We start from the raw sequence: 10,299 nt of genomic DNA, 5'->3' as shown, positions 1-10,299 counted from the left end.
TAACAAGTAGGTTAAAGATACAGGGATTGAAATGTATGGTCTGTGGTGCAGGGGGTTATTTCTTTGGCACACTTCACAGACCCTGACTATCTGCTTGATAGTTTTGAAAAGGCCTGATCCATCTCCTCATTCTTAAAAAATGAGATTGAAGCCGGGCACGGTGGCTCAAGCCTGTAATCCCAGCACTTTGGGAGGCTGAGACGGGCGGATCACGAGGTCAGGAGATTGAGACCATCCTGGCCTACACGGTGAAACCCCGTCTCTACTAAAAAATACATAAAAAAAAAACTAGCCGGGCGAGGTGGCGGGCGCCTGTAGTCCCAGCTACTCGGGAGGCTGAGGCAGGAGAATGGCGTGAACATGGGAGGCAGAGCTTGCAGTGAGCAGAGACTGCACCACTGCACTCCAGCCTGGGTGACAGAGCAAGACTCCGTCTAAAAAAAAAAAAAAAAGAATTGTCATAAAAGGCAGATCCCTGGAGGCCTTCCAGTGAAACTCTATCATCATGCAATCTTGGGATTTCTAAGTTGGAAGTCAGAGTCCCTTTGCAAACATAATAAAACACTTTAAAATATTTGCTAAAGTTACAAACCAAATATGTAAAAATTTAAAAATCACCTACTACTTTTAAAAGCAGAGAAGGCATCCATAGAATATTTCCTTGCTTACAAGCCCAGTGAACATACTGAATTCACTTACAAAAAGAATTTTCTCAATTTTAGCTGCTTTTCAAAAAAATTCTTATTCCTTTTATTTGTAATTCTTTGACATTGTTGCTGCTTCAGGGTTTTGGTAGTTGGACAGTTTGGTCTTTATTATGCTATTAACATTTTTACCTGTCCTGAAACAAGGAAATGCAATCAAAGAAACAGAAGATTGCTGGACCTTGAACCACATTATGATATCAGATGACCCAGAGTCATGGTTACTAAGTTGTTTAAATTTTTAGTAAAAAAGATGTATTAGAAAGTGATAGGTCAATTAAATAATGGTTTTTTTTTTTTTGGATACATTTAATTATATAATCTCCTTAAGTTGTGCTTAGTCAGCGGTATTTAATCTGTTGTCTATTATATATCTAACTGGTCAGTTATGTTTATTATATATGTATTGCTTATTAATATCATTGGAGTAACTCATTTTTAAAACAATATATTTCATCTCCTAGGAGAAGAGGATCGAGTATATGTTTTTATTCTTTTTCATTAGGACATTGGGGTATTTTATTATTGTGAAATGTATTGAATATTTCATTTCTTTGGTTTGTGAGTCTGACCTTCACTCCATAGCACTGATTTTTATTTGGACCTCCTTTTACCTGATACATAGGAGTTATGAGTAGCCGTTAGTATGGATACATTTTTCCCATTTCTAGTATACTGTCTTTTCCGAAAGTGTCTGGCTTACTAAAACTTCTCTGTATTTGTTCCATCCTGCGTTTACAGCTGAATACAAATAGGTAACTATATCTTCTAAACAAGCATCAAGTTGGTGGAAAAAAGGCATATAAATAGCTCTTTCTCACCTACTATCAACAGTAAATTAAACATTCTTAACTGCAGCTTCCTTTTGTAAAATTTATAACCATTTATCTTTTGAGTATGACATACTAGATATGATAATTGTATATTTTGTGTATTAGTATGAACATGATTTTTAACAGACTTCTTCCAATGAACTATTATACAGATGGTCCCCAACTTAATTGCCAACTAACAATTTCTCAGCTTTATGATGGTGCAAAAGTGGTATGTTGCTATAGTTTGGATATTTGTCCCATCCAAATCTCATGTTGAAGTTTGATCTCAGAGTTGGAGATGGGGCCCTAATGGGAGGTGTTTGGGTCACGGGGGAAGATCCCTCATGAATAAATTAATGTCCTCTCTGGATTGAGGGGTGAATGAGTTATCACTCTGTTAGTTCCTGTGAGAGCTGGTTGTTCAAAAGAGCCTGGCACCTCCTCCCTCACCCTCTTGCTTTCTCTTTTGCCTTGTGATGTCTGCATACACTGGTCCCCGTTGATCTTCTGCCATTAGTGGAAGCAGCCTGAGACCCTTACCAGAAGCAGATGCTGCACCATGATTCTTGTACATTCTGCAGAGCAGTGAGCCACATAAACCTCTTTATTAATCACCCAGCCTCAGATATTCTTTTATAGCAACATAAAATGAACTAAGACATACTCAGTCAGAATATGCTCCTCAGATTAAGATGGGGCTATGTCTAGATAAACCCATTGTTAAATTGAAAATATTGTAGGTCATAAATACACATTTGGCATATGATGTTTTCAATTTATGATGGGTTTATTTGGATATAACCCCATCATAAGTTGAGAAGCATCTGTAGTAATTATGATAATTTGATGCTCAAATTGACAAAATGTAGCCAGTAGGAGTCCAGTTACATTTGTTTTTTTGACTTCTTTTTTTCTTTTCACTTTTTAAACGAGTGTTGTTTTCAGGTCCTAAGAAGATGTTTTAGACTGATCCTTCTTTGTTGGTCCATGTCCCCCATGCCTCTTGACCTGAGTCATGGAATCAACTCATGATTCAGTACCCTCGTAGGGCATCCTGGTTCTATTTAGAGGAAAAGAGCCTTAGAGACCAAACAATCTGGCTGTTGTGGGTGCACATGGCAGTTACAGGTATGGAAAAAAGATGTTGCTTTCGTTAGAATTCTTATAATGATTTCAGAGTAGAAAATGTCATCATAAGTTCAGAACTTCACTCTGATTTTTCTCAGCTTACATTTCTATGATCTGCTCTTGTTTGCATTTGGTATTTTATTGAATTATAAGGTTTTATGTATGGTGATAGCTGAGAAGTTTATCTCCTGCTAGGGCCTGTCTGAAATGCTTGCCCATTTTTAGAGATATTGGTTTGATTCAAATTTGTCATGGTGTTTCTGAGCAGTGTTATGAAGAACATTCAACAATGGATGATAGATAGATAGATAGATAGATAGATAGATAGATAGATAGATAGATTTATATTTGAGATGGAGTTTCACTCTTCCTGCCCAGGCTGGAGTGCAATGGTATGGTCGTGGCTCACTGCAACCTCTGCCTCGCGGGTTCAAGTGATTCTCCTGCCTTTGCCTCCCAAGTAGCTGGGATTACAGGTGCTTGTCACCACGCCCAGCTAATTTTTGTATTTTTAGTAGAGATGGCTTTCACCATGTTGACCAGGCAGGTCACGAAGTCCTAACCTCAGGTGATCTGCCCCCCTCAGCCCCCAAAGTGCTGGGATTACAGGTGTGAGCCACCTTGCCCAGCTGACAACAGATAATATTTTGGATGTTTGTAGAATCCCCAGAAAAAAAAAAACTGGACAGATTTCTGTCATCCTTTTACAGGGTATTATGATAATCCAGTTTGCAGTATGGGTGATGAGAGACCTGTGTGTTCTAATTTCTAGGATACCATTCCATTTCTATGAGTCTTCTGCACAAGTGTGGTCTGTAGGGTTTCAATGTGGTTATTTGTAATTGTTGAAAGTGAAACTTTCCCTGTGGATTCCCCAGTGGGTCAGAGTCTGTTGTTATAGATTAGAGTCCAGGATTATAGAACCAGTAATTTTTATTAACAGTTGGCTATGACTATTTAGAATAAGGACTGCATTTATTTTTCCAAGGTGTTTCATGTGACATAACTTATGGCAAGTAGGATGTAAGTGAATATTTTGGCAGTTCTGGAAACCTCTCTTAAAACACAGCTGGCTTAATATATTAATATTTGAGAAATCTGGGTGAAGGATATCCAGAAATTCTTTATGATTTTTCCCAGTCGTGTGTAAGTCTGAGAGTTCATACTATTCTGATGCCAGCACTGGAAAAATTGATGATCAGTTTGGAGCAAAGCCACAATATCAGTCTTACACCCATATTATATGACAGAGAAATTAACCTTATCTTGTTTTATCTGCTTTAATTTGGGGCAGTTTTACTATTTACCACCAAATTAAATCTTAAATGATATACCTAGATTGTCATATATTAAGACTAAGAACAGTCAATGTATTCTTCTATGTTCTGTAGCTCAAAAACACAGATCTGCAGAGAGCAGAGTATCCCATGCACGTTGTCATGTACTTATCCCACACCCTATTAAAACCACAGTACCTGCAATGGACACTTTTTTTTTTCTTTAAAGAATATGTATCTCTGCCACATCTGTGATTCTCCAAAATGAGATGACAGAAAATGCTAAAAGATAGATGACTGTATGAAGTTCCACTTCTGGATGATAGGATAGGGAGACTCTGCAGACTCATTTACCAGCAAGACAAGTAAAAGCAGCAAAAAAAAAAAAAAAAAAGAAAAAAGAAAAAAAGCATTTAAAACACATTACTATTTGAGGTCTGAAAAAGTGCAAAGAGTATACAGCAAATGAAATACCTAACAACAAAGTCTACTAAAACTTGGTAAGAGCAGTGAGAATTTGTGGTATTTAAGACACAGCCCACTCTCTTCTTATCTTCACAGCTCTGTTTGATAGAAGCTTCACACTGAGTGGATGCTGCCAGGGTGCTGCTGCTCCAGCTCTTGATCAAGGTTTATCATATACCAGCAGGAAAGGCAGGCTTCCAGGGTTTCTCAACCCTACCAACTCTCAGTTGGAGAGGCTAAATTCCTAGTGAATGCAACTAAGTAGTTTGGGGCTCTTTTGCTTCCCCCAGTCCCACCCATAGGTTGAAAGCTTTACCCAGGCTCAGTGAACTCCGATTTGTGTCCTGATTGCCCTTGCCTCAACTTGCTTGTAAGGCAGAGGTTTCACAACAAGAAAAACAAAATGGCTACCACCCAGCCCATTGCCCAGAATAGTGGTTCAGAGATTTTGTCCAGAGGGAGAGACAGCCCATAAGAATAGAGCTCTGAAGCTGTCTCCAAAGAAATGAAATTTATTTGCAACTGTGTCCAACAAATATCTCCCCTTAGTTAAAAACAAATACGCCAGCTAATTAATCAGATAATTCCATGGGAAGGACAGCTAAGGAGTCCTCCTAAGGTCAAAAGAAACCTCAAAGTCTGGCCTCAAAATCTAGTGCTGCCTAACTTAAATCATATCAGACTGCTTAATAATTAATGCTCCAAGGACTTGTTGAGAACAGTCAAGTGATCATACAGAAGCTAGTGGAGCCTACTAGGCTAGAAATAATACCAAAGGAGGCAGACTTCTTAACAGAGACATCAGGGAAAGATAGTCAAAGAGTCTCCTGTTTAAAACCATTGTCGTAGCAGGGTAACTGTGCATATGTACAAGGCCGCATCCTCTGAGAAACAACAAAAAGCTTCCCACTGCAAGCTATTTCACTAAAATAGCTTAGTCAAAACAAAAAACAAATAACCACGGCCAGGCACGGTGGCTCACACCTGTAATCCCAACATTTTGGGAGGCCGAGGTGGGTGTATCACTGGAGTTCAGGAGTTCAAGACTAGCCTGACCAATATAGTGAAACCCGGTCTCTATTAAAAATGCAAAAATTAGCTTGGTGTGTTTGTGTGCTCCTGTAGTTTCAGCTACTCGAGAGGCTAAGACAGGAGAATTGCTTGAAGCCAGGAGGTGGAGGTTGCAGTAAGCCAAGATTGTGCCACTGCACTCCAGCCTGGGTGCCAGAGTGAGACTCCGTCTCAAAACAAAAACAAAACAAAACAAAACCCCACAAAACAAATAACCAAGCAAACAACCACAAAAAACAAGCTCTGAAAAAGAGAATAGGGAATCAGTATCCAGAATTGCTATAGTATGGTGTATTACCTAACATGTCCACTTATCAACAAGAAATAAGACATGCAAAGAAACTGGAAAGTTGGACCTATAAACAGGAAAAAACAGGCAACAGAAATGGCCTTTGACAGGGAACAGATATCAGATTTAAAAGAAAAACTTCAAGGTAGCCATTATATATACATATATGTTCACAGTAGTAAAGGAAAATATAATGTCTCATCAAATAAAGAATACCAATAAAGAAAATCATAAAAGGAACCAAATGTAAATTCTGGAGTTGAAGAATACAATAACCAAAATAAAAAATCATTAGAAGGGCTAAATAAGTTTGAGCTGGCAGAAGAATGAGAAAACTTTCAAATAGATCAATATAAACTATGCAACCACAATTCCATCTTCCCACTAGAATATAGAATAAGAAAATAAAATGAAGAAATAGAATGAGAAAATAGAACAAAACTGAAGAGAGCCTCAGAGAAATTTAGGACACCTTTAAGTGCACCAACATACATGTAATGAGAATACCAGAAGGTGAGGAGAGAGAGAAAGAAGCATAATAATATTCAAAGAAATAATGGCTAAAAACATCCACAATTTGTTGAATAAACATTATACACAGCTGGGCACGGTGGCTCACGCCTGTAACCCCAGCACTTTGGGAAGCCCAGGCAGGCAGATCACTGTTTTGTTTAATTTAATTTAGGAGAGCTAAATAATTAAACATGAGGCCAAAGTACATAAGAAAGTGGTAGTCTTTTATTGCAAATATACACACACTCTCGGGCGAGGTTCTCTGGTCCTCAGGTATGGGGGGCCAGGGAAGTCACGCCGGTGCTCTGGGTGAGGTTCCCTGGTCCACGAATGCGGGGGCCGAAGAAGTCACGTGGGCTCCTGCCGGCAGCTGACTTTTATGCATTGGTACTGGAAGGGGGAGGGCAGTGGGCGGGATAAGGGCATGATAGGGGCGTCTCCATAGGCGTGGCCGGGTAAGTTTCGATCTCTTCGGATTGACGTCACCTGGCGCATGCTCGGTTGATCTGCATCTTCCCGGGTGTGGGCTGCATTTTCCCATGCACGGGAAGGTTGGTGAGGAAGAACCCGGAAGCAACATGGATTGTGCCTTCTTGTTCACCTTCCTCCATCTTGTCCTTTCTCCCTCACCCAAACAATCATGAGGTCAGGAGTTCGAGACCAGTCTGACCAACATAGTGAAACCCCATCTCTACTAAAAATACAAAAATTAGCAGGGCATCGTGGTGTGCACCTGTAGTCCCAGCTACTCGGTGAAGGGGTGGCCTACCCCTCCACACCTGTAGGTGTTTCTCGTTAGGTGGAACGAGAGACTTGAGAAAAGAAATGAGACACAGAGACAAAGTATAGAGAAAGAAAAAGTGGGCCCAGGGGACCGGTGCTCAGCATACAGAGGACCCACGCCGGCACCGGTCTCTGAGTTCCCTTAGTATTTATTGATAATTATCTTTACCATCTTAAACAAAAAGAAGTGGCAGGATAATAGGATCATTATAGGGAGAAAGTCAGCAGTAAGACATATGAATAAAGTTCTCTGTGACATGAATAAGTTTAAGGAAAAGTGCTGTGCCTCGATATGCATATGTAAACATCTCCACAAACCTTTTTAGTGCATAAAGAGCAGCACTGCGCTAGCAAGTCCTGCCTTTTGCCGTAAGGCAGTTTTCTCCTTTCTCAGTAAACAGAACATACAATCGGGTTTTATACCGAGATGTTCCATTGCCCAGGGACTGGCAGGAGACAGATGCTTTTCTCTATCTCAACTGCCAACAACTGCCAAGAGGCCTTCTTTCCTCTTGTACTAGTCCTCCTCAGCACAGACCCTTCACAGGTGTCAGGCTCGGGGACGATCAGGTCTTTCCCTTCCCACGAGGCCATATTTCAGACTATCACATGGGGAGAAACCTTGGACAATATCTAGCTTTCCTAGGCAGAGGTCCCTGCGACCTTTGGCAGTGTGCGTGTCCCTGGGTACTTGAGATTAAGAGAATGGTGATGAATTTTAACCAGCAAGCTGCCTTCAGGCACTTGTTTAACAAAGCACACCCTGCACAGCCCAAAATCCTTTAAACCTTGAGTCACCATAGCACATGTCTCTTGCAAGGACAAGGTTGGGGGTAGGGTTACAGATTAACAGCATCTCAAATACAGAACAAATGGAGTCTCTTATGTCTACTTCTTTCTATATAGACACAGTAACAGTCTAATCTTTCTTTTCCCCACACTCCGCAGGCTGAGGCAGGAGAATCACTTGAATCTGGGATGCAAAGGTTACAGTTAGCTGAGATTGTGCCACTTCACTCTAGCCAGGGTGATAAAGTGAGACTCCATCCCAAAAACAAACAAACAAACAAACAAAAGGTAATTATAAAAGGCAGCATAAATGCACATTTCTTTTACTTTCTTAATAGATTTAAAAAGCAATTGTATAATACAATATGTACATATTGTGTTGTTGGCCATATAACATGGAAATATAATATTTTTGACAATAGCAGCATAACGGAAGTAAATGACAGCAAAGTTGTATTGGAGTAAAGAAGTGATACATGATAGTAACTAGAATTCACAGGAACAAATAAACAGAAGTAGAAAAATAGTCAATAAAAACCTACATATTAAAAAACCTATATAAATATATATATATACTCTATTCAGTTTCCTTAATAGACATAGACCTATATAAGTGTAACAATGTATTATTGAGTTTGTAGCATATATAGATGTAATAATGTAGAACAATAATAGAATTAAAGTACAATAGATTAGAGCTATATAGGAGTAACATTTATATATCTCACTGGGATCAAGTTAGTATAGCTCTGAAGCTGACTCCAAGATATATATGGTAAATCTTATAGCAGCCATTAAAAACTAACAAAAATACCATGAATAAAAAAGAAATTAAAATGTGTTATTACAGAAAATTAACACAGAGGAAGGCAGTAAGGGAGGAAATGTGGGAGTGGGTGAACTATAATACAGAGAACTATAATACAATACAACATGGCAAATGTAAGTCATTCCTTATTAATAGTTACTTTAAATGTAAATGGATCAAAGTTGGCAATCAAAAGACATAGATTGGCAGACTGGATAAGAGAATGAGATCCAACTAAATGCTATCTATAAGAAATTCACTTTAGATCTAAGGACACACATAGTTTGAAAGTGAAAAGATGAAAAAAGATATTTCATGCAAATGGCAATTAAAAAGATGGGCATGGCTATATTAACATCAGACAAAATAGACTGTAAGTTAAAAAGTGTTAGAAGAGACAAATAATATGCAACAAAAGGGTCAACTTACCAAGAAGATATATCAATATACACTAAACATCTGAGCTCCAAAATATATGAAGCAAACATTGACAGAATTAAAGTAAGAAATAGTCATCTATATAATAATAGTAGGAGACTTCAATACACTGCTTTTAATAATGTATAGAATAATAGGACAGAAGTTCAATAAGGAGATAGGGGACTTGAACCAATTGGACCTAACACATACACATATGTATATATATAACATTTCCTCCCAACAATAGCAGAATACACATTTTCCTCAAGTACATGTGTATTATTATCCAGGATAAACTACGTCTTAGGCTGCAGAAGAAGTTGTAATTTTAAAAGATTGAAACTAGAATTCAATAGCATAAACAAAACTGTAAAATCCACAAGTATGTGAAAATTAAACATACTCTTAACTAGTGGATCAAAGAAGAAATGAAAATGAAGTAAATGAAAATACAACATACCAATTTTATGGAATGCAGCAAAAGCAGTGTTAAGATAATTTTGTAGATATTGGTGTTTACATTAAAAAAGAAGATTTCAAGTCAACAACCTAACTATGCCCTTAGAAACTAGAAAAGAAGAAGAAACTAAATCTGAAGCTAGTAGAAGGAAATAAAAAGATTAAAGAATGGCCGGGCGCGGTGGCTCAAGCCTGTAATCCCAGCACTTTGGGAGGCCGAGACGGGCGGATCACGAGGTCAGGAGATCGAGACCATCCTGGCTAACCCGGTGAAACCCCGTCTCTAGTAAAAAAAATACAAAAAAAATAGCCGGGCGAGGTGGCGAGCGTCTGTAGTCCCAGCTACTCGGGAGGCTGAGGCAGGAGAATGGCGTAAACCCGGGAGGCGGAGCTTGCAGTGAGCCGAGATCCGGCCACTGCACTCCAGGCTGGGCGACAGAGCGAGACTCCATCTCAAAAACAAAAACAAAAACAAAAACAAAAAGATTAAAGAATAACATATTAGATAATAAAAATAATAAAGAAAATTAGTAAAACTAAGGGTTGATTCTTTGAAAAGCTCAACAAAATTGTCAAACCATTAGCTAGATTGATTAAGAAAGACCGAAATAACTAGGATCAGGAATAAAACAAAGAACATTGTTACCAATTATATAGTAATAAAAAGCATTATGCAAGAGTACTTTTAACAATTGTATGCCAATAAATTGGATAACCTAGACAAAATGGAAAAATTTCTAGAAACACACACGTGACTAGGACAATCATGAAAAAACAG

This window comes from Macaca fascicularis, chromosome 19, assembly GCF_037993035.2.
Source record: "Macaca fascicularis isolate 582-1 chromosome 19, T2T-MFA8v1.1".
NCBI lineage: Eukaryota > Metazoa > Chordata > Mammalia > Primates > Cercopithecidae > Macaca > Macaca fascicularis.
The sequence above is the reverse complement of the archived record's forward strand: the minus strand, read 5'-3'. Positions refer to the sequence as shown.